A 25071-nucleotide genomic window follows, 5' to 3' on the forward strand; every position below is an offset into this window, starting at 1 on the left:
TGTCTCTACCTCATTGTTGTTGGTCGGTACTCTCTTCCCCCTTCCCTGCCTCTTCCCACCCTCTCTCTCTCTCTCTCTCTTTCTGTCGATGTACAACCTCCGCATACAACTGCTGTCCCAGGATAGCTTCCATAGCATCCACGCGATCAGGATCATTCGCTAGTAATACATATTTCGCGGACAAGGTCGGTTTAACCCTTTTGCCGTTAAAGATGCATATGCTTGCCGGTGAAAAAAACGATAGAGAAGGATGAAAAGTTCGATAAATATTTTTTCATACTGTGAATTGATATTTATAAAATAAAATAATGGAAAATAAAAATAATTAAATGTAAATGTTAAATTATTTTTTATAAAGTTTCTTTGTGTTACTCAAAATGAAGAAAATATGTAGTTTATAACCTGTTTTGCCGAACGCTAAATAAAACTGCGTTTTTATGAGGATATTCAGCTCCTTTGGAGGACAATATCAAGTGAAGATTAAGTATCATAAGTTATTCATGGATCCTGAGCGATTTTCGCGCGCGGTGCCTCGCGTTTCTAATTCACTTGCATCGGGATCCGATCCCACGCAAGCAAGGTGCGATCGAAATAAAGAAGAAGGAATCCACACGGCGAATCCGTGTCTGCCTTTTTCCTCTGTGCATAATACAGGTGCAGGACAGATAGGACAAGATCTCCGCGATGATATTGGAACGAGAACGAGCGAGCGAGAGGGGTAACACCACCAGCAGAGCAAGGCGAATCCGGCAGAGGAGGAGAGAAGGGGTGTTGAGAGTAGAGAGAACGAGAGAGAGAGAGAGAGAGAGAGAGAGAGAGAGAGAGAGGGGAGGAACGGTAAAGAGGGGATAGGAGGAGAAGAGGGCATAGAGCAGCTGAATAGGAAGCGACACAATGGACCTGGGTGGCTGTGGAGGCGTGTTATCAAATGGGTTCCTCATTCACATACTGCGGCCTGAGCTACCTGTGTCTGTCTGTACCGGTGTCTGTCTGTTATACTTATTCATACCGCCCATTGTGTCCTCCACTGTTGAGTCGAGTTCAGTTCAGTTGAGAACGCGATGGAACGTGCCACAATGCACGAATATGGGCTGCGCCGCACCTCCCCCCCTCCCCCTCCGTCACCTCTTCTGCACCCTTCCGCGCAACCCCTTGTCACCGTATCTCTTTCTCTCTCTTTGCCATTTGCCACCCACGGTCCAACCCGCGCGCGCGTTGGATTCGTCGGGGCCGACTGAAAAGAAAATTGCGTCGGGAAATTGTATCCGTGAGAAAACCCGACCGATAATGCCGAGTTCTTGAAGCGTACACGTCGCGAGATTTCTCCGTCCGCCCGACGGCAATGGCAACGGCAACGGCAACGGCAACGGCAACGGCAACGGCAACGGCAACAGCAACGACGGCGACAGCGACGGCGACGGTGGTCGTCGAATCCTGCTGCCGAATGTGTCTCGTTAGAAGAGCGTGCGAGTTTCCGCGCGGGGGGAAACGATCGATGGTCCGACGCGAATCCCGTCCGGAATTCCGGGATGCGCATGATATTTGCCGGCAACGGGAAATTATCGCCACGCGATAATCGTTAGAGGCGATAAAGCCAAGTTTAAGATTGCGCGAACGAGACCTTGGGGAAGGGTCAACGCGTGAACCTCTCCACTATCCAAGAATAATCTCATTTACCGCGATGCAGTTTGTCGCCCGAAGGGGGTTCCAATTTAAGGAAAAATAAGCAATTGTTATTGTTGTTTCATGCTCTCGATAAAGTTATGAGATAATAGTAAAACTTACTTACGAGATTAAAAAGTTTCACGAAGAAACATCCCCAAACTGATTTTATTGTTTTTGATAATAGAATGCTTAAAGGAGCAAAAGTTGCTAATTTCATTTTTAAAAAAGCTTTTGAGAGAGAAGAGAGAGAAAGAGAGAGAGAGAGAGACAGTCCGTACAATGTTATTAATCTATGAAAGGAACGAACGAGAAACCTGAATTACGCGGACAGCATTCTCTGTCGTGAGGGTACGCTGTCAGAAAAAAAAATGATAATCGTTAAGAGAATCTTGAGAAAGGGAAAAGAGGACGTACAGACTCGTACGTTTCTTGTCGCGACCGTGTGATGTGGAAAGAGAAAAGAGAGAACGTAATACGTATAACGCGTATAAGCGGCCATAGGGCCCTGGATGAGCCGGCCGCGGATGTAACGGCATACAAAACTCGCTCAATACGTCATTCAGCCGAAGAATACGCCTCGTTCTCGCCATTTTGCTCCCAGAATGAGAGTTTCAAAGGGAATTAAGGATTCAAAGGCATCTTTTGCGCGGCGCGCATAAAACGTCCAGCCGCCGCCGCGACTCCGCGACGCTCTGTCTCTCTCGCTCCCCCTCTCGCCGGCTCTTTCTTTCTCTCTTCTTATCTAACTTCCGTCTTTCCCTTTTCTCCTTCTATAACTCGTCGTAAGCGTCGCCTTCGTTTCTACAACGTTCTCAAGAGGAGCCGTGAATCGGTGAAGTGCTGAATCGCACGACGAGTCGCGCCAGCGAGATACCCACAGAAGGATGCTAAATCGTCGAACCGAGTACGGTCCGTATTTCCCATGCGCATTTGCGACAAATGTGTCTAACAGCTTTTCATTTCATGTTGGATGCGGACGGAGCAAACAAAACTCTAAAATTAGACGACCATATCTAGCGAGGATTCTCGAGTGTGTCCGCAGCATCTTCGATCAAACAGGAGGGAGAGAGAGAGAGAGAGAGAGAGAGAGAGAGAAAGAAAGCATCTAGCATGTGTGACTATGGGTCGGTTTTATCAATTCCAATTAACCGACCAAAAAAATTAGCCGATTAAGTTAATAAATTACCAACTATAACAATAAAAACTTAAAACTAATCATTTTTAAACTAACGTTTTAATTATTTCAATTCAACGTATTACTTAATATTTATGTATTATTGAATAAAAGTATTACATTTTCTATAAATTATATATATATATATATATATATATATGCTTTAATTGAAGAAATTAAACTTAAATACATAAATACTTCAATTGAAAAAATTTTATCAAGTTGAATAATTTTGTCAAGTTAACAAGTTTTTCCTCAATGTACGATCAGTTTAAAATTTTAAAGTTGACAATGCATAAATGTTTTGGCTATACAATACCGGCTAAAAATTATCAAAAAAACACTAAAGGCTTTTCTAGATTCATTCTTTTTTTTTCCTAATCAACAACAAAAAATTTGGGTCGCAAATGCCCAAATTTTGGCTTTGAAATTAATTGCAAAGAAGAAAACAATAAAAAATTTAATTTATAATGGTTTTTGCAGTAAAAATTACTATATTTTGCTGCAGTTTTAAATAAATAACTTTTGAAAGTAAGTAAATCTGAATAAATTTTTGTACAAACATTTATTTGCATATATAAAAATTTTTATTTAATTGGTAATGCCTTCTTCATTAAATTTGTAGATAAGTACTGCAAAACGCAATTTTACATAAGAATCACAAAAGTAAACAAAAAATTAAATAATTTTTAAACCAATAAGTGTGCTCAAATTTTATACAGATACTCAAACGTAATACTTATATATTTTACAAAGTTTTTATATTTTTAGTAATGTTTTAGACATGATCCTTGAATGACTGATTTTTTTCAAGTTAATCGGAATTGAGGTCGGCCTCTTATGCATTTTTCAACCATATCGGTTCACTCAAAAAAATGATCTTGCAAGTACAACCATAATTTTTTAGCTATAAAAAATTAATTACAGTAGATCAATGATTAGTAAAGATTGCTTTGATACTTAATCAATCTAAATAACAGACAGAATTCATAGCTAAACTGTTTGTAAAATTTAGGAAGAAAATTTTTTTTATGGTATCTGTTCATGTTAAGGCCAATCATACCTGCTATTAAACCGACTCTAGACATGTCAAATGTACGCTAACTTTGCGGCAAATACATTGATTATTAAAGCTGGACCAATGTTGGCTATACATGAATATGCAATATGACTAACATTCACATGATATGCATAATTAACTATATGAATATGAACAGCATTTAGCGAGGGTGCACCAACATTGTTAGAAAAGATAGAAAGTGAAGAAGAAGTAATTGTGGCAGTCACAAAAACTATTGTAATTACTTCTTGAGCACAATTTTTATATAATGATAAAAAACAACAAAAATGAAGATAATATTTTTGAATAAAAGTAAAACAAGATTTTTATTATTACATTATACTTTTATAATTGCTTTATAATGTATTTTTAACTTTCCTTTATCCTTAATCAATTCAATTTTTGTAAGTTTTATTATTGTGTTTTTCTTACGATTATTATAATATATTATATTATAGAAATTACGTTGAACTGTCAAATGTACACATTTGACCTTATTATTTAGAAAATTTTTATAGCGCATATCCGCAATACACATTTGCAATTTGTTACAATGAACATATGGAATTTATACACAAATGATAGGACAATTGTTAAACATTGGTCAATGTTGGCGTACATTTCGTATCGTCTGGCGCTATCTTTATAAACTTTGTATAATTAGCAATAAAAATCTAAATTTTCTAAAAAGGTTGCTAAAATGTTGCTGCTATAAATTCTGTATGTGATAAACAATATTTCAGCAGATACAAAAAATAATGATAAATTTTTTTTATGACACCTTAAATCAGCAAAACATTTTTATGAGTGATATATATTTTACATTACATTCTTAATTTTTTTTTTTTTTGCAATTTAATATTGTAACAATTTCTCTCACAAAAATAATAATTATAATTATAGATTATCTACTGGCAAATAAATAAATCGATGACGTACCAATAAAACCCCCTAAGTGTTTACGTCAACGTTCAAATAGCTGGTCAATTTATTCTCCAGACAGCACCAACTCTGTCCACGCTCATCCAATAAAAAGGAAAAAAAAGCAAACGCGGTCCGATCGCCCTTCATATTTGACGTAAAATCGGTAAAAAAATATGCCCCCGCGCACATGCAACACTGACGACGACCCCTCCCTTCGCGGGATGACCTTTCCCATTTACGGCGTTCGGGCGGAACAAATTCGGACGGCGATCACTATTTGCGCTATAAGATAACAAAAGAAGGGATGGCAGTCGTCCCGCCTGTCTCGGATTGCGCGATTAACATAAAAATGCGGCGGCTCGTAAAAGGCCACCGTATACATACATATATTATGAGTATTATGTATCGCGGGAGGGTTATAGCTCCTGATTGTTATTCATATACGGTCGGTAGCCACGTCCGGCATTCGTGCCAACTCCCCGAGTCAATATAATGTCAACACAGTGCGCATATAGGGATGAAAGGTATAGGCGCATCGCGCTCGTCATAATATTCATTTTTTGCACATTATCAATATATCAAATTATTTTATAATATTATCATATTTTATTTCTTAATGCGTATGTGCCTTTTTAACAGATGTGACTTTGTATGTGCACGTGGTTCTAGCTTAATGCGATTAACCTTCTTCGATTATTTTTATTTTATCTTATTTTATTTATAATATAGTCGATTTCGGAAGTCCACAACGCTTAAAGATAATTTACTCTTCTTCAGAGAAGCAATATTGTTTTTTTCTCTAATCGTAATCATATTATGATTATTTCCACCGACGCAGACTAGCTTTAATCTCACATCAGTTTAATTTACTATTTATCTTTCTTTAGCTTTAAGAATTGGAAAAAGATAAAGAGTAAGTTAAATTGAGATCAAAATATAATCTAACATTGGTGAAAATTAGACGTAACAATGGCTTATATATACGTTTACTCACCGACATAGAAGAAAAAAAAGTGAAGATTCCACTTACGTGCTCGCATCGTTGCAAAAGCCAAGGACCTGAAACGGAAATTAATCTTCGATAAGAGCGAGAATTAAACATCACGAAAAGATATAAGATGATAAATGTAATAAACGTCAATAGAAATGTTATCCTATCCGCGTTAGAAGTACAAATAATGCAACACCGGTCAATTCGGAATGCGCCTTATTTCAATTCTCAATTTTGCGCGATGTCTGATACAGCGTGTACATTAGTTCGCAAAGAAACAGCCCCAGAAAAGCAAAAGCGGAGGAAATCGAGTTGTTCCCTGTTCGCTCTTCCCCACGCCGCGACATCGGTATTCTTTTCGCCGGCTACACATCTGCGCTATATTCTTCTTTTTATATCCTCTCCTCTCTTGTGCGCGCGCGAAAATGCGCGACGCGATCGCGCATACACCCCCACGGTTTGAGCATTGCCGAGGCCTTATCGGCAGTTATCGGGCCGTGATGTCACACAATGGGGCAGACAATGCGCGGGACAATACACCCCCTGCTTCTAGAGACTATCCAGCCCTCCTCACCCGGGCACCCACCCACCTATCCACCGTCAACTTCTCTCCTCTCTTGGAATCAGCACATCCCGCCAACTTAATAAACATAATAGCTGACTATGCCGCCCCGCGGTCACAATGAGAGCTCCGTGCAAAGAGATATCGAAGATACGAGGCACTGGCATTGTGTGCCCCGTTCTCCCTCTCTCTGTTCCGGCTGCCCCGAACGGATTATACGTCGACAGACGCGTGCCATCGTGGATTTACCATTGACGAAAAATCTCTTCATGACAAAAAAAAAAGAGGGAAATCTCTCATTTTCGACCGGTAAAATGAAGAGGTTCACGTTACTTTTATTTATTATCAGATTTAGAGTCAACTGAAGCAATGAGCTGATTTTATTATTGACATATTATTGACGAAATTTGTCAATAATAAAATCCAATAAAATTTCCATATTATTAAAATATATTTATATTTTATACAAAAACTGTGAAATTATTATGAGATAATTTGTCATATTTTAAGAATCCATTTGCCAATATAAATCAATTTTCAAATTAAACAATGAATACAAGCTGTTAAAGAGAAACTCGGAATAGGAAAAAGTAAAGTTTTGAATTGCACGACGGATTTTCTTTCGACACGATTATTTCAGAGGGTGGATTGCCGCACGCATCATCGGATCGACTCCACGCCCTCGTGTATATACTCCCACTCTACTCGACCTACCGCGGGTTGCTCGAACCACCCTTTGCGGCTGAACAATATGTTTGCCCTCCCCGCCGCCGTGTAATTACTCTAAACCACGTGCCGCCACGAAGAGGGAGAGACAGAAAGAGACGGAGAACGCGTGAGAGCTGATGCATGAGCCATTGAAAAACGCAGTCGAGCGCCCATTATTCCGAGAACTTTTCACTTTAAGCGCATCCAATGCCACGCACAACGACGCGTGTGACCGTGCCTGAAATAAGTCGCAATTGTCACGATTTTCTTAATTCTAAAATTCCAAGCATATTAAACTTAAAGGTGTTTTGCTGTAGCATATTAACTGAAAGTTGTCAAAATTTAAAAACTGCAGGTTTCTTAGATTTATCTTTCTTTTCTAATTAACGATAAAAAATTTTGATCACGGATATCCGAAATTTTAGTTCTACATTGTTAAATATTAGAGAATCACATTTAAACAAATTCCTTGAATTAAATAACATTTTGTTATTTTTAACTTCTACGTGTATCGAAATTTATTATTTTAACATAAAATATGTAGTTCAAAAGACAATCTTATTTAATTAACCCATTTCTGTTAAATTACTTAGTTTCAAAGTAAATAGTATCCTATTAACGTATGCATCTAGTAAATAAATTAAATTTTAATTAAATTTAACATTTTTATAGTTAACTTGTTTAACTTCATTGTTTTAGTTTAAATTAACGTATTAAGTAAGAGCAATAGAAACCTATAAAAATGATAAAAACAAAATCAAATTGAGTTCCACATCACATATAAATTTAACAGTGTAAAAGCTGCAAAAAACAAAACAACGAATTTTGTTTATCAAATTTTGCTTACATATAAGTGTAAATAATTATATTTTGCTGCAATCTTAGATTAAAAAAACTTTTAAATAAATAAATAGATCCAAATAAACTTTTGCACAAATATTTGTTAGAGTTTTATTAATAAATCGAAAAAATATATATTTTTGCCTATATATTTGCATAGTAAAATAATTATGGCTAACAGCTCCATTTTTATAGTTATTAGTACTATTACTAACAAGTAATAATAATCTTGTGTTTATAGTCCTATTAGCTATGACAAAATTTTACTATAAATAATGATAATTTCAAATATTAATATAGTAAAATATTAAGATATAGATGATAAAAATAAAAACTAATTGCAATTATAATTATACTGTATAGAACTATTTTCTTATATTAGCTTATTATTTTCGTAATAATAATAACTATAATTTGCATAATTAAAATAGCTAAATACAGTTTGTACCAAAAATGATTATAAATTGTATTTATTTTATAGTAATTGCAGCTATTTTTTTCTCTCAATGTACATATAAAAAATTGATTTAACTCATACTACTACTTTTTCGTCAAATTTACAAATAAGTGTTAAAAAATTTTACATAAGCAATTTTACATAAGAGCAAACCAAATATTAAGCTTTAAATGAGTAAGAAAAACGCGTTCAAATTTTAGACAAATACTCAAACGTAATAATACAACAATCTATGAAATAAATAATGTGTTAATAACGCTTGTTTTTTTTGCAAAGCATAGTATAATAGAATAGAAAACGACCCAATTACATAAGCAATTATAAATGGAATGTAATTCATAACAATGGATTATTCTTCTTACACGTTACACAAGAACGTTTTGACTGTACTAAATAGAATAGATGTCTGGGCCTTAAAAAGTTAATAACATATTTTTTTAATATTAGAAAAATTATTTTGTATGTTTAGTTAAACACGTTAAATATAAGCGCGCAAAATCTAGAACATGCTTTATAATCGCGCTGGATGATATCGACAGACAGATTTTCGTGTAACATCTTGCGCCCGGTACCAGTACCCCGCGACACCGATCGTATCTTTGAAACAGCATTGGAGAAACGTTAATTAAGCGAGCAGATGCGCCGAGGAAATAGTAAATCATACAACCCCGCGCAAATAGAGACCGTTCGGCGCATCGAGCATCGTATCGTCGCCGGGTTATCGGGATAATGATAAATCGTTCGTTCGAACGGACCCTTTCCAAGCCGCATTATAACTCGCTGAAGGGGTCGTGGAATATACACCCTTGCCGGCACAAAGTGAACTCAAACAGCGCGCTGTTTAAGGGGGTAAAAATTCTTATCAACTTAGATGCGGGCAGAGAGATTGCGACCGACTGTTACAAAATTAACGGATCACTTCTCAGTGAACGCACACACAAGATCGGAGACAATTCTATTATATCATCGTATAATAAAGTCAAACTTGTTAATAATACAAAATTGATAAAAGCATTATTGCAACTTTACAAGAATTAAAACATAAAAATTTCAATTTTTTATTCTTGTTTTTTTTTAATTTTATTTTGAACATTTGTAATATATACTTTTTAACGTATAAGCTTTCGAAGTTGAACCCATTATCAGCACGCGAGTGTAGCGCCAGCTTAAAGCGAAATTCGCGAAATTAATGCCGACGGTGTATTAACGAGTAATTAACCACATCGGTCGATTCGATAGATAATCCGGAAGACGGTAGTAAAACAAGGTAACCTCGTGGGATTGGCGCCAGCGACGACAGTGGCGGCGGCGGATGACGGTGGTAGCGCGGTTGTGTAGCAGCGGTGGCGGTGCGGTAGTCGTTGGCGGAGGTGGTGGTTATAGTGACAGTGGTGGTGGCGTCGGAACCGCCCCGGCTTTGCAAGCCCGGCGAATGGAGTGACAATGCTGCCACGAGATTCACAGTTCTCTACCACCCCTTTTGTCTTTCCCCTCTTTACCCTCGGTCTCTCGCACGCGCTCTCGCCCCCTTTCATACCATTTGCAACTTTCCGGCTACCCTCCGTCTTTCCCCTGCCTACCTTTCTCACTCGCCCTAACCGTACGTAGCGACGGCTCTCTTTCCACGCCACAAGTCTCTTTATCTCGTCTATGCGCCTGCCGTTGCATTCCCGGCGGGTGCATACTTCGAGGCAAATCCCCGCGAAGCGATTATCATCGTCAAACGCGCGGATCGAAACGTTGTAGACAAAACTCGTACAATATCAACTTCATTATAAAGCATGAGAGGGAGAGAGAAAGAGAAAGAAAGTGCGTATATGTGTACATGTATTACATACATACATAAAATCTCGTATAGAAATTTTTTAAGGACTTGGTCTTATATTACATAAGGCCTCGACCATTGTTTATTAGGGATGTCATAACAAAGAATTTTCTTATTTTAATCTAATGAGGTCCCAATCATTATTAGTAATGCCATAAGAAAAGTGTATTCTAATCTAATTATTTATTATTCAATAAAATAATATTATTTATCTTATTTATTTCATTTTTACTTAATAAGACCTTTATCAGAATTTAATAAAAAAGTTTTAACTTCATAAATATTTTTCACAATTAACTTACAAGGAAAAGGATTTAAACCAGAATGACACTAGATGTAAGAAAAATAAGTATACGATAAGTTCTTATTACACCCTACTTTGTAGGGTATGAGGAGTTTTTATTTAAATCTTATCTTATAATAAAATCTATGTTTGATTATTTAACGTAAAAAAAAAATCTGGAGTAAAAAATAAAACAAAAATCCGAGGGGGAATTCACAACCCAAAATTTTGTACAACAATGCCGATTTTTGGCATTGCTGTAAAACACTGCCGACATTTTTGTACACTGCCGACAATGCTTATTGTTAGTCAATGCCTACAATGCCGTCAATCCTATATTAAAATTAAAGTCAATGCCATGCAATTATGAACACTACCGCGTGCCCATTATCATACGCCAATGCCTGCACAAGAATTCTAAAGCTTTCTCGAAGTATTCAAAAATTTTTGTGCTCAACCCCATGATCGAAAAACCGACTCTGAAGTGAGCTCACCACTCCCCAACCACTGACGACAATGCCGTCAATATTATAGATCACTGCTTACTTTTTTCGGCAGTCCACTGCCGAAATTTTGTACACCAATGCCGGCTGTGAATTTCCCCTCGCAAAAATCTGATTTTCTTTAAATTTTTTTTCTTTCCATATAAGGGCATTGAGAACAATTTGTAAAATACCCCATATAAGATTAATTAATCAAACTCTTATTAGAATTTTATCAAAATTTCTATACAAGATATATTACGCATATATTTTTTATGTACATATGTATTTATGTAATTATCCTTCTAAAAATATAATTGTCGAATTTTTCAGTCTTACATAAAAATATTTAAATCAAAGTTCCAGAAAAAGATACTGTCTAAATTTCGTAGAGTGAAACAATAATCTAAAAGAAAATGAAGCTTGTGCAATTTTTCGAGTGACTTTTCACAAGATTTAGAGAATATATTTATTATATATTTTTTTTTTGCAATGTAAGCAATGAGAAAAATTCACAAAGGTGTCTCAAAAATGTCTAAAAAAAACAATGCGTACTATTTCTTTTTAAATTAGAAATAAACAATTTGCTACGATGCAAAAAAATCGCACAAGACGTAAACATTTATCATTTGCATTTAAAAATCATCAAAGTACAACTGTGGATAAATCGTCAAATCTGATCGATCCCTTAAATTGAAACGACACTCACTTCAACGGAATGTCGGTTTGAGGCTTAGTTACGCCGGGAGATATTCAATGCCGTAACGAGTCCCCGTGAGACGATAGGAAACACGTACACGTGCTGCAAGAGCGAGGGAAGGAGAAAGGACAGGAGGTTGGGGACGTAAAGCTCGCGTGCCGGTCGAGTGAGACGCCGGACTGAGAAGAGAGAGGGTGGGACACGCGCGTGAACCAAAGCATATCGAAAGAATCCACCGCTCTCCTATTTCACAAGGACGACGTCCGATGCGCGTCCCGCCATCGCACCCCCGCCGCCCACACCGCCGCCACCCTCTCCCTCTTCCATCTTTCCGCTCTCATCGGCGACGTTTCCCGCCGCGCGCGGCATCCTCACCCTTCGCACCCCCCCCCCCCCTATCTCGCGCGCTCTCTCCCCGTATCAGATCGAGTCCCTCTATTTCGCGTCCTCTATTATTTCTTTTATCAATCTGCGCGCTTTCAGGACGCTTTGAGGCCCGCTGAAAGCTGCGCGATAAATCATGAAATGTAAGAACCCACACGTACGTGCCGAGCGCACACATAGATGGGAAAACGTACATACGTATTATACGCGTGTAGCGGATGCATCTACGTGAACGTGCGTGCCTGTGTGTGCGGGTGCGCGTATACGCGCGATGAGCGACGAACGAACGAACGAACGAACGAACGAACGAACGAATGAACTGCGTTTTCGTGTAAACTGCTCCTTCGTATACACCGCGTACACATACGTGTACACGCATACGAGTGATCGCTCGCGTACTCATATTCGCGTGTCTGTCTGTATAGAGATGCGCGTAATACGTGTGTATGTGTACGTATATAACCGACGGTTCAATAGGCGGCATTGCCAGGGCGAACGCTATCCATACAGCCCGCCAGATGAGGTCTTCTAGCTTCCGTCGAGTCCGCGTGAAAGGATGCCCCAATAATATTCCATTCACCGAATCACCCACTCTCCCCTCCCAACCCCGTTCACCCATGCACACCCCCCGCGCCACCGCGATATATACACACACACACACACACACACACACACACACACACACACACACACACATACACACACACACACACACACACACACACACTACACACACACACACACACACACACACTCGTCATCCGTAGTCCGGCCCGACTCGTGCCCAACGTCACTCGCCATTGATTTTTCATTCGTGGGCTTTTCAATAGTTTGTTACGAGCTTTCCTACGATGACGCGCCCCATCCCCGTAATAACCTCCCTCGTTTTCTCCTTCGGCTTTCCTTCGACGCGAAGAAACCTTAGCTAGCGCTGGAACACGTCGCTTTATTAAAGGATGCGTCCGTAGATCGCACGACCATTTGCGCGACCGTATTCGTTCCGACAAATTTTCTTTTCACAAAAAGAACATTTTTAAGATTATTAAAAATCACATATTAATAAATACATTAATAAATCATGAAAATAAGATACGGTAGCAACATTGATGATGACATGAATATTAATTCTTAAGGATGTACGGGCATATCTAAAAAAAAAACATTAACAAAAATATAAAAATTTCATAGATTATTCTAGTATTACGTTTGAGTATTTGTTTAAAATTTGTACATTTACATTTTTTGTTTGCTCTTCTTAAGTAAAATCGCATTTTATACTACTTATTTGCAAATTTGATAAGGAAGTAGCATTACTAATTAAATTAAAATTTATACATATACTAACAAAACTCTAATAAATATTCATACAAAATTCATTTATATGTATATATATATATATATATATATATATATATATATATATATATATATATAATAAATTAGCCAAATGAAACATAATGTATTGGTGCATTTTTGGCACTCTTTTTACGATGTCATTGACTTTTCGCGTCTACTTATTATTATGCTGAAGATGGCTCAAAGCGTGAATCAAAACATACGAAATTTTGCAATTCGCATAAAAATATAATATATTATAAATATATTTGATAAATATATTTAGGCACCATGGTCAACGTTTAACTCTAATATTTGTCGTAAATCTTATTTGTTTTCTTGAATTTTAAAAATTCTAAACTTAATTTTTTTTAATTAAAGTGTGTCAAATTGACTTTCACATGATTACTTGTGTCATAAAAAATTAAGCGCTTTCTTGAATTTAAAAATCATGCATTTAAATTCGTAAATTTACGATTTTAAATTCATCATCAATGCACTGAGAAAAAGATGCTTCAAAATTTATGGAAATTTGTGGAATATAAATTTATTTCATTGAAATAAATCTTTATTTAAATACGAACAATAAAAGTTTATTCCTAACAAATTAACCAATTAATAAAAAATGAAATGCATTTCACAAAAATATATATTTTATCGTCAAAAAAAATTTTTATAACTAATAAATATCGAAGAAAACGTTACAAGTAACATTAGCTTGTTAACACTTTGATTTTTTTTTCTCAGTGTACCGAGAGCGTTTTCACGTGTCTACAATATCGAAGATTCGACTGACCGGGGCCGGGCTTTTGCTACCAACGAATTAACAATTGCCAAACATGACGTGGACTGGCGCCGGCTAGAAAAGTCCGTCGGCACGAATTTCGCCGCCGCGAAACGGAGCGAAAATAACCTATAACTTTAATCAGGGATGAATAAAGGCAACCCTTTTCGGTACGGCGCTGCGTCAAGGCGAAGAATGGAGATGAGGATGTAGCCGAGTATCGGCATTGTTTCCAAACAAAGCACGCTTTTCATACCACCCTCTCCTCTCTCTCTGCAACCCCCGGCAACCTGCGCCCCGGCCCCCGCACCGGGTCCCCTTCCCACTCATGGATTCCGCCCGCACACTCTCCGCGGCGGTTCAGTCATTTGACACGCAAAGAAGTCTGGCAAGTTGGCATTGTGGCGACCGCGCCACGCCATCCTCGATCCATTGTTACCGCGCCACTACCAAAACCGCGAAACCGTCCGCCCCAAACCTCCTCAGCTCGCCGGCTAAAAGTCAAACCTCTTTCACCACCCTCGTCAAATCGCGAATAAATGACGAGTCGATCGCCGTCTTTGAAGATCTCAGTCAGATTCGGGACGGACGTTATGGGAATCGAGCAAGTGCGATGAATAGTGCCGCAAGTTTGACGATTCATTTTCACGATCCCCAAGTCAAAACAAATTATTTAATTATTAAACCGAATTATTAAAGGAGAGAATTATATCCAATTCTATTAAAGTAAATTAACTTTATAAACTTGGTTTAATTCACTTTTTACCTCTCTCAAGTTCAAAGAGTTAAATTAAAGTTCATAATGACAAAAACAAACATTTGTTAAATTTTCTAATTAAAAAAAAATACAAAAAATTCCAAATTATGATGTTATTAAACTGTATGCTAAAACGACTTTGAGAGCATTATGAATAACGTCGAAATAATCTGGTAAACGTAACGATCTAACCAAATCTCCGCGAATTATATGTGCTGTAATTAGAGCGAATATAGTATCTAATGCATACACGAATAAAACAGTACGCGTAACTGACATTAATATATGCATAGGGACACGATTAAATTAACTTCGCAGCATAACTGATTAATTGACTATGATAAAGAGACTTCGTTTAAGCGCGCGTTCACCCCTCTCTACGACGATTATGATCGTCCCCAGCAGTTTCCAGGCGTTTTGCTATGAGTGTTCATCATTGGCTCCGCGAAACAAACTTTTTATAAGTTTGCAACGCGTATTCTCTTTGTACTTTTTATTCCACGTAGAATGAAATGCTTTGTCATTGTAATCAATCCATGTACATATGTACATATAGATACATACTTATAATATATATATATGAATATATACTACCACATTATTTACTAACACTTCTACTTGTAAACTTTTTTTGTTCTAGTAAGTAACGATTATCTTCAACAATAAATTTTTTAAATTAAATGTCTTAAAAGATACTCATCACAAATAAAAAAAAACTTATGTACTAAGAAAAAGTATTTACTCTTTTGGAGAATATTATAAAATTTTATTTGAAGAAAAGTTAAAATAATAAGCAAATCTATTTTAATTTAATGTTCTTGATTAAAATATTAAATCATTAAGGTTTCAGTATATATTTTAAATACGTTTGATGCTTATGTCAAAACTTATGATAAATTTACAGATATATAAACTTATGAAACATTTAAAGTAATATTTACTTAATTCAAGTACATAATTTTCTATGTGTACACAGAAATTAATTTTATAAATAAATATTACTTCGATTCGAGTCGCTAGCGGGTCTTCAAGAGAATCACTTTCCTAGGCTTTTTTATTATAATTTAAATATTATTTTTATTATAAAAATACCATTTTGTTAAATGATGTAAATATATTAATTAAATATTACTTGTCTTAAGTAAATGCATTTTAAAATTATGGTCAAAAAAATATTCTTTGCAAAGATAATATTACTTAAAAAAAAAACTAAATTAAGTAATCGCTTTTCTTAGTACGCGAGATTTTTCTGTGTAATATCCTAATTCGATGACGATCATTGCCGTAATTATTTTACAATATTTCTTAAAATTTTCCTAATTATTAATTATAATTATTCAAATGATAAATTAATATTTCAGTACTTATAATAAAATTGTTTATAATTTCTAATCTATCTGTTTGTAAATTATCACGATATATAGTATGAACAAAATTCTATCTTAATGTGCATTTTATATATAGTTAAGATATAAAATAATACTGTTGTAATAGCGAATAAATTAATATCTTCCTGCCACTTGCACAACTTAAGGATCGTATTACTGTTCTTGTACCATATCGCCCAATTTCTGCAATGTACTCCTGATTTGCAGCATAGCATCGTCATCATTCAGGTTCGTTTTCGCGTACGCAGCGGCGTCCCTTGTCGCGCGGGATACGAATTCAAGCACAACTCACGTGCGAATACAACGACCTTCTCTCTCTACCCAATGGAAACGACGATTATGTCGTGTGTGCGTGCGAGTAGCATATAATGCAATAACGCGAATCAGTCCTCGGGAGATGCTCGCGAAAGCACTATCCGTAATGTTATAATGCCGTGCAGAACATGCGTGCACGTGTCACACGTGCTAACATTAATAAAGGACCGACGTCCGATATATCGACATCCGATGGATTCCTCGAGCGAACGAATTATCGGCAGTCCTATTATACGAGTTCTAATAATTTAATTCGTATTTCACTTTTGCTTCATTGACATGTTATAACGAATGTATGAGAATATGAATATTCTTTTCTAATGAATCAATCACGCATAAAAATACGAAGATTTATATGAAAACGATATAAGCACACACATATACTCTCCCTCTCTTTTAAGATTCAAAGAAATAAATTAAAAGTTTATACACTAGCAGATTCAAAAGCATAGCCACTGAATCACGAAGAAAAAGGATTAGTTACAGTTAGTTGCAGCAGCAAAAATTTGTATGTAGCAACTAAATTTTATGTTATGTATACACAACCGAAATTTAATTACCACATATAGAGAAAAGTTGCTAAAGCGTACCTATTCAATATTTTACATTTTTACTTCATATAAGTAAGCATTTAATAACAAAAATAAAAAGTAAATAAAAAATAAGTAATGTAGAATGTTACAAAAATGTAACAAGTTTTATTTTGTTTTCTCCATGCTATCAACATTTAAAAAAATCAGGTTTATCTGATATAAATTTTTCATCAATTTATATTAGCTGATATAATAACGTAATTATGCAATTTTATTTTAAATTGCAATTATATTTTCATAATAGAAGATTTGTTAAGCATTTTACATTCATTATATATACTACATATTTAAAATTATTGTAAAAATTAAATCGATATTTTTATAAACTCTATCAAGTATCTTAATCTGCACCACTTAATTTTATATAGAGAAATCTATAAAGAAATGATACTAATGATACTAAGATTGATAAGTGTTGATAAAACTAGTAATTGCTATGAATAAAAATATATTAATTACAAAAATAAATTCAAGTCAGTTTAATTTCAATGTTTTTATCTTTTCATTATTGTTTTTTATTAATTATTAAATATTTAACCACTTTTTCGATAAATTATGCATAAAATAAATATTAGTTAATGGTTTCTCATATTTTTAATTACTTTAATTTATAAATTTGATATTTCCGATTATAGTACCAAATGTAAAATATAATAAAAAATAGTTGAAGCGGTACGCATTTGGCAACTCTTCCCTACAACTGAAATTTAACTATTACATACAGATTCTTGCTGCGGCAACTAACTTTTTTTTCATGATCGCAGAAGCAAATGTGAGAAATTTCATTCGCATCCGCGCGAAGGAGCGCGAATTTTTGCCGGGAGTCGCCGGGCATTGAGCTATCGCGAGACAAATAATCGTCTGTCGACAGAGGAACCTGTTAAAAGTTGCTAACTCCCGTGACAGAATAGGGCGCCTCGCGCTGAAAGGATATAATAGACTTGTACGCACGCGTGGAGGGTAGCGGAAGCTGCACCGTCCTCGTCCACAAGGGGGGCTCGGGAGATGCGTACAGGGTAGGGAGAAGGATCATCGACGACCGGGATTTCAGGAGGAACGAGGACGACGCGAGACCATACGAATATGTTATACGCTCAAGCTCGTTCGCTCGTAACCGCGCAGCAGAATAGACGAATTGTTCGGCAGCGGGGCTTTTGTCTATTTTACGGAGTTCCAAGGGCTTCCATTGAGGGACGGGAGGACGGAGGCGGGAGGAGGCGTGGAGGAGAGGAAGAGCCGAAAGCTCGGAAATATATTCTCGACTGAACGTTGTACGGATTCGCGCACCGGGCGTTCCTAATTATTGTTTTCCAGACATCCGTCCTCCGCCTGGTTGCCGCGGTGACTGAAATTCCCGTTGTAAAAGTTTCCCCGTCGCTCACTCGCGAATAAGTGAGCGAGCGCAGCGAGTTATCGCGTCGCGAAAGGGATTTCGAATTCTTATGCTTTTTTCCCCCGCGTGTGCTCTTCTCTCGTGTATTCTTGGCGCGTCCCTTTGGACATTACACGAGGTAAAAAAGAGCTCACATAATCGGACAATGTAAACGATGCGAGTACCACGAATGTGTAAATAGGCAAAAAACTGCCTGGTTTCGCATCGCGATCGAATCGATGATATCTATCAATACACGACGCGAATAATTTCTATCTTTCGTTATAAAAATAAAATTGAAATACATTTTCAGACATTTACAATTGTTTACAATAAATATTTAAAAAAGAAAATTAATATAAATAGATCATTGTTACATTCTAAAGTCGATTTACACTTTTGATCTGTAACCTCAAAATAATTTTATATTTAATCAAGATTATATATTAAGATAATATATTTAATAAATGTAATTAAAAAAAAGTTTATATGTATAACTTTAAAAAGAGTAAATTATTATATTTAATTATTTACGATAATTTTGTGCTGCGTAAAAATATTGATACCTTTTTTTTAGTATCAATTGTCGATAAGAGGAGATCGGAAAGCGATAGTAGAAAATGGGAATGTGCCAAGCAGATCGAGAGAACAGCGTGGCGCAAAGGCTGAGGATAGGAAGGAAAACGGGGTGGGGACAGGGGTTGATGGTGAGGCAGTCGTATCGGTTAAGTGGGGGAAATTGCAAAACAATGAGACGTCGAGGTAGGGGTAACAATGTGAGGGACAATAGGCCTGATAATGTGCCGGAGAATGGACGCCTAGACAAAAGAGTCGAATAAGGGCGCGCTCACCTACCCGATCCAGCATCCACGTTACATCGCCGTCTCGTTTCGCACCGTACGCACTATGCGCGCACAAAGCAAGACCGCAAAAAAGACGCGTGCATACTTTTCAGTCGATTCAGTGATTTTCAGCCGGGAGCACGGAAAATTTAGATAAATCTACCAGTATGAATGATAGCGACGGGAATAATCTAATCAGCGGCAGTTGCATAAAAAAAGAAAGTTTTCATTTTATGCAATTATGTCAAAATATTTTCATGAACAAATCCCTCTATTCACCTGCACTTTCAATGCTCTGAAATATAAAGAATTATAATTGATATCCTTGATCAATTTTAACTCCAACTTTCTATTAAAAATTTAAATAACATTATTTTTTAAAGAATTGCCTTTTAAATCCGTACTGCGCGCATAACCTTTTTCACGTGTTTTTATTTTTCTTTAGTAATTATAAACTGTTTTAAAAAGATAAAATAATATAATTCTCAAATAAAACATTTAAAAACCCACGCTTTTAAAAATATTTGATTACATTATATACTATACTAAAATGTATTTAATTAGAAAATTTACAGCTTGCTTTTAAGTCAGTTTGACCTTTATGCGAATGCTGACAAGTTAATATAACATATTTTTTAAATAGAATATTTAAAAAGTTGAAAAGTATTTTTTTTTTTTTACAAATATTTCAAATGTAAGTGCTTTTATAAAAATTTGTTAACAGGGAAAGATGAAATAGAAGCGCGAAGAAAGTATGACAAGCAAATGGGAGAGAGATAAATGTCCATTAAATATTTTACCATATAAACGATCGTGCAAGAAACTACAACAGAAGAGGAAGCAGGAATAACGTATGAAGCACATCCGTGTGCCGGAGGCTAATGCCTGATGTAACCTCGCGTTCTGGCGGGACTGTGAATCAAGGGGTTGAATGTAAGAGCATGAAGCCAACTTGGGACACAATCCGCTCGCTATACAGCTACGTGTTCGGCTACTTTGAGTTATAATGCGAATCTATGATACGTATGATAATATACGTGTCTAGTCGGCTGTGAAAATCCTCTTTAAAAATCTGTGTAAAAAATTGTTCGCTTAAAATCTATAAATTCAGCAAATTAAACAAAAGAAAGTCAAAGTGATAAAAAATTAATTTTTGACAAGTGTATACAAAGATGTAGAGACATAAATATACTACAAATCTAAATATGTATTTTTGTATGTAAGATCGTTTACACTGCAAATCCAAGTGTGTAAAATATGTAGTCACTTTTTACGCATTTGTATTTTTTATGCATTAAATTAAAATGCGTGTAATTTTTATACTTTTTACACGCTTAGATGTGTATCAATATTAAATTACACATCCGAGTGTAAATAACAAGTGAATGTTAGGTTAACTCACTCCGCTCCCCGGCGCCGACCGACACCGACCAAGCCTTCGCTGTGGTACTCCTCGCGCGCTACGGGACAATGATTACGATATGGTTAGGAAACGGTAGTAGACATGAATATCGATGTATTTCAGTTGCAAGCCCGAAAATCACAAGTCTTGGACAGCGGTGATGTAAAACGACGAGACGATGCAAGTGCGAGCGATTAGTACCGCGCGAGTAAATAAACATTATAGGTTATCTTTCTCACCGGTCCCGCTGCCCGACGCCGACCACACGCCTCTGCTGCTCCCCTCGGAATCCCTCGCAGCGCTGTTTCCCCGTAGCACACACGATGTCACACGTGCGCGCTTATTACCGATACGCAACGAATATAAGACTAATTGCACAGATCGAGTAACGCGATTCGAGACCGCTTCGCCGCGCTACGTCTCCGCTCCGTGACGTTCCGTTGGCGAGAGAGAGCTTCGTTGGCGGACGGCGTTAACTTCACTCCGATTTACCGCACGATACGACGCGAGTTAAACTACGGTTAGGAGGCCAAAATCAAGACGACTGATCGAGACGGCTTCCATGCACGCACAGGGTGTTTGACGCGTGATGTAACGCGCGCTAACGTATGCATATATAGAAAGCGAAGATTAACCGCGTCGCGCGCGCAATTCGGCATCTTACTCTAGCTTGACTCGCGTCGTGTCGCGGCTCGCGGCGGTGAATCGAAGTGAAGTTGCCGACGTGATGCTGACGTCATCCGCCGCCAACGGAGACGCGCGAAATGAAGCGCTTTCGAATCGCGCTTTAATCGGCCTACGCAATTAGTCCTGTATTCGTTGTATTTCGGTAATTAGCGCGCGCGTGAGATCGCGTGTCGAGTATTCTCGTATGTATGAGTGCTATGGAGCCTATGCATTGGATGGCGTCGGGCGGCAGAGCGACCATGGGGTGAGTGAACAATCTATTGTTTACTGTTTTCTACATTACTGTTTCTTTTTTTTTATGATGTTTATTTACTCGCGCGGTATTAATCTCTCACGGCACACTCGCGTCGCAAGTATCTCATCGATCGTTTTACATCAGTACAAGATTTGTGATTTTGGGTGTCTAAAATTGAAATGTATCATGCCTACTGTCGTACCTACACATCGTTCCTACAAATCATTTTTTTCGTAGCGCACGACTCGAGAACGATACTACATTGCAAAACTATGTGTTTATTTTTGTGTCTAAAATAATGTAGTCACTTTTTATGCATTTATGTGCATGTAATTTTTTTATATGCTTAGACGTGTAATTTAATATTGACGTACATACGTCTAGCGTTTAACAAGTACAAAAATTGCGTGCATAAATTTAATTTAATGCATAAAAAATGCAAATATGTAAAAAGTAGTACACATTTTACACACTTGAATTTGTACTGTAGTCACTTTTTATTTTTATAGCATTTGTACAATAAAAGAAATTTTTTATTTTCAAATAAATATTTATTTTTAACATCATTTCCTCAATTAAAAAAATATTTCCTAAGTTTAAAAATAAATTATTTTATGCTAAGTTTTATTTAAATAAAGAAAAAATTTTTTCTTCACTATGTATGTGATATTTTTGTATCGTTTTACGCACACCTGTAATTTAATGTTGATACACATAGCTTGTAAAAAATACAAAAACTACACGATTTTACACACTTAAAGTGTGAAAAAATTACACACTTTATTGGGCTAATATAAAAGCACAATTTAATATACATAAGCACGTGTACAAAGCGAAATGGCTCCACCTTAATTCTAATCTTAGCTATTCAGAAAAGAACGAAGACTGATCTTTTTAAAGTTCGTTCTCCTTCCACGAACATCCGAAAGAACTTCGATCCTTATCGTCTTCGACAATTCGAGCGCCGAGCACATTGATGCACCGCGAACGACGGGAAGTGAGGAAAAATGCGGGTGAGAAAGCTACGAGTCAAAGTTTTCATATGTTAACGACTCTTTGCTGTGGAAATGTGTCTCGAGAGCGTGCGAGCGAAAGGCGAGCAAAGGTACGTCGTAAAGAGTTCCATCGCGAGAAGGAGAGAAACGATAAAAATTCGCAAGCAAGGACACAAAGAAAAAGAGGGAGGAAACACGGTATCGAAGACAGAAGTGGTCACGCAGGACGAGAATGTCACAAGCGGTCCATAGAAATTCGCGACTGCAACAATCTCGCCGCTGCCGCCGCGCACGCGTGCAGATGTCTTCTGGTACACGCGACTGTTATTTTAAGCCTCTCACGACTCTTTTATACCTCTTGTGTCTTACATGCGAGACTCTGTCATTCCGACATTGGATGTATTCATTTCAGTGAATGCCTTGCAAGGTCTCTACAATAGTCTTTTTATTCGAAACAGATACTGCGCTATAGTATCGCGGAGTACAGCCAACCTTCAAGGCTGCCGTAAGTTTTTTCGTCTTAGCAAACTCGTCTTAGATAGCAAATCTCTCTCATATAGCTATGTTGCGTGCAACGAATACTAAATGCTATCTGAAAGTTATATTTTGAATATTTGGTATTGAAAAATTAAGAATGTCATCCGATTCAATAGTTACTTATCATGTATTCAGATTTTTGCTTGTTTAAAGACAAACAAAATTTTGATAATATAATTTAGAATGAATCATCTAATAACAGCAATGAAAATAAATGACGTAAAATAAAATAATGTTTAGAAATGGCTATACAATATTTTTTCCTTCTCCTTTTTTTCTTTTCTTAAATTTTCTTTAATTAATGTGTCCATCAAATATGAAAAAGTGCCTTTATCGGTACAATTTTATTTAGAGAAGAAGGTGGTATTACGGGCACCTATTTATATTTTATTCAATAATTTTGTTAAAAATTAATATTTTATATTGGAACTTAACAATTATAATCATCAAAATGATATTTAATAGATTTTAGACTCAAAGTTATAAAAGATTTATTACTTAGAACGTGATTTTTAAAAAAGTATAATGGATCAAAAAAAAATACGAATGATAATATGGATCATCAAACAAAAAATTTAAAAATTAGTTTTGCTTAAAAAAAAAGATACAATAAAATTACACATTTTTAGTTTTCCATAGTTTAGATTTTTTTGCGTTCCAAAACAGAGATTTCATTTTATCGTTGTTTAACATTAAACAGCAAGAATAAAATAATATCTCTAATATTTCTGAATGCAGTGTTCTAAAGTGACAATAGATTTATTGAAGAAATTCTGCGATATAAAAATCTCGATAATAGCATCTTATACATATTACTAGCACGCTTCACCTGTGCCCACATTAAAATGATATACTATTAAATAACCTTGTATTATTCAAAATGTATACATAATTGAATAAAAAAGACTACGAAAGAAATAAAGAATTAACAAAGGCTACGAAAGAAATAATTCCATAAGTTATCACTGACAGTTCGTCCTAATAACAGAGGTAATATGTGCTCATGATATCTACACGGCCTATACTACCATCTTCTCCTCTCGTAAATAAAATGTTTCCAATCTTTTACTATATAACTCATATCTTTACATGGGTTATATATAGTGAAAAATAGATTTACGTAAATTGGCACATGATTATTTCCAAATAACATTACGAAGCTCTAAAGATTAAGAAGAAATTCTTCCACAGCGACTGATTTCTACGATCAAGGTGAAACACCCTTGTGCAGCTTAAGCAAAGTCGTCCTGCGAGGTCGCCACATCGCAGATTCGCTATCCACCCCCGTTATCCGCTACCCCTCCAGGTTCTTCACCGCCGGTGCCCTGTGCGCCTCGTCGTGGAAATGCAGGGGATGAAAGGAGAACAAGAGAAGTACAGACAATGGATTCGGTTCGCGGCTGTGTTGGTGGCGCTGCATTGTCGCCCGGCATTGTTGCGGCCCGGTTATTGTGTCGCTGTTTTGTGACCGATCGCAAGGTGGCGTGTCTCGTGTGCGCGAAACCCCGTCCACGATCGTTAGGCACGTTCGCGATTATTCGGAAGAACGATCGTTCGACGATAAAACCGGCTTCGAAAGGCGCCCTCCCTTCCCCTTCCCCGTTCCTTTTCGCAATACGCGCGCACCAGGAAGGAAAGGAAAGTGGTGATCGCGAAGTTAGCGATTGAAACTTTTGTGACACTGATTTTACCCGGACCGGCGAGGCTACAGAGTAAAAGTTAACGTCTCATTTACCGGTAGCATCTATCTCTAAGCCTATGTGAGAATCGTTCA

General features: G+C 36.7%; 1 protein-coding gene across 2 annotated transcripts in view; it reads right to left on the minus strand.

Annotated features, from left to right (window-relative positions):
- The window catches only part of LOC105197035 (transcription factor Sox-3), a 413519-nt gene that overhangs the window by 357682 nt on the left and 30766 nt on the right, over nucleotides 1-25071 (minus strand). Inside the window, exons 1-2 of one of the 2 annotated variants that reach the window (XR_005575583.1) lie at nucleotides 21083-22229; nucleotides 5854-5882 (exon numbers count right to left, since the gene is read on the minus strand). The gene's annotated coding sequence lies outside the window, so the exon portion shown is untranslated. Of the gene's footprint in view, nucleotides 1-5853; nucleotides 5883-21082; nucleotides 22230-25071 lie in introns of those variants that run through there. The other variant, XR_005575582.1, reaches the window with a different exon arrangement.

Source organism: Solenopsis invicta, chromosome 9, assembly GCF_016802725.1.
Source record: "Solenopsis invicta isolate M01_SB chromosome 9, UNIL_Sinv_3.0, whole genome shotgun sequence".
In the NCBI taxonomy this organism is placed as follows: domain Eukaryota; kingdom Metazoa; phylum Arthropoda; class Insecta; order Hymenoptera; family Formicidae; genus Solenopsis; species Solenopsis invicta.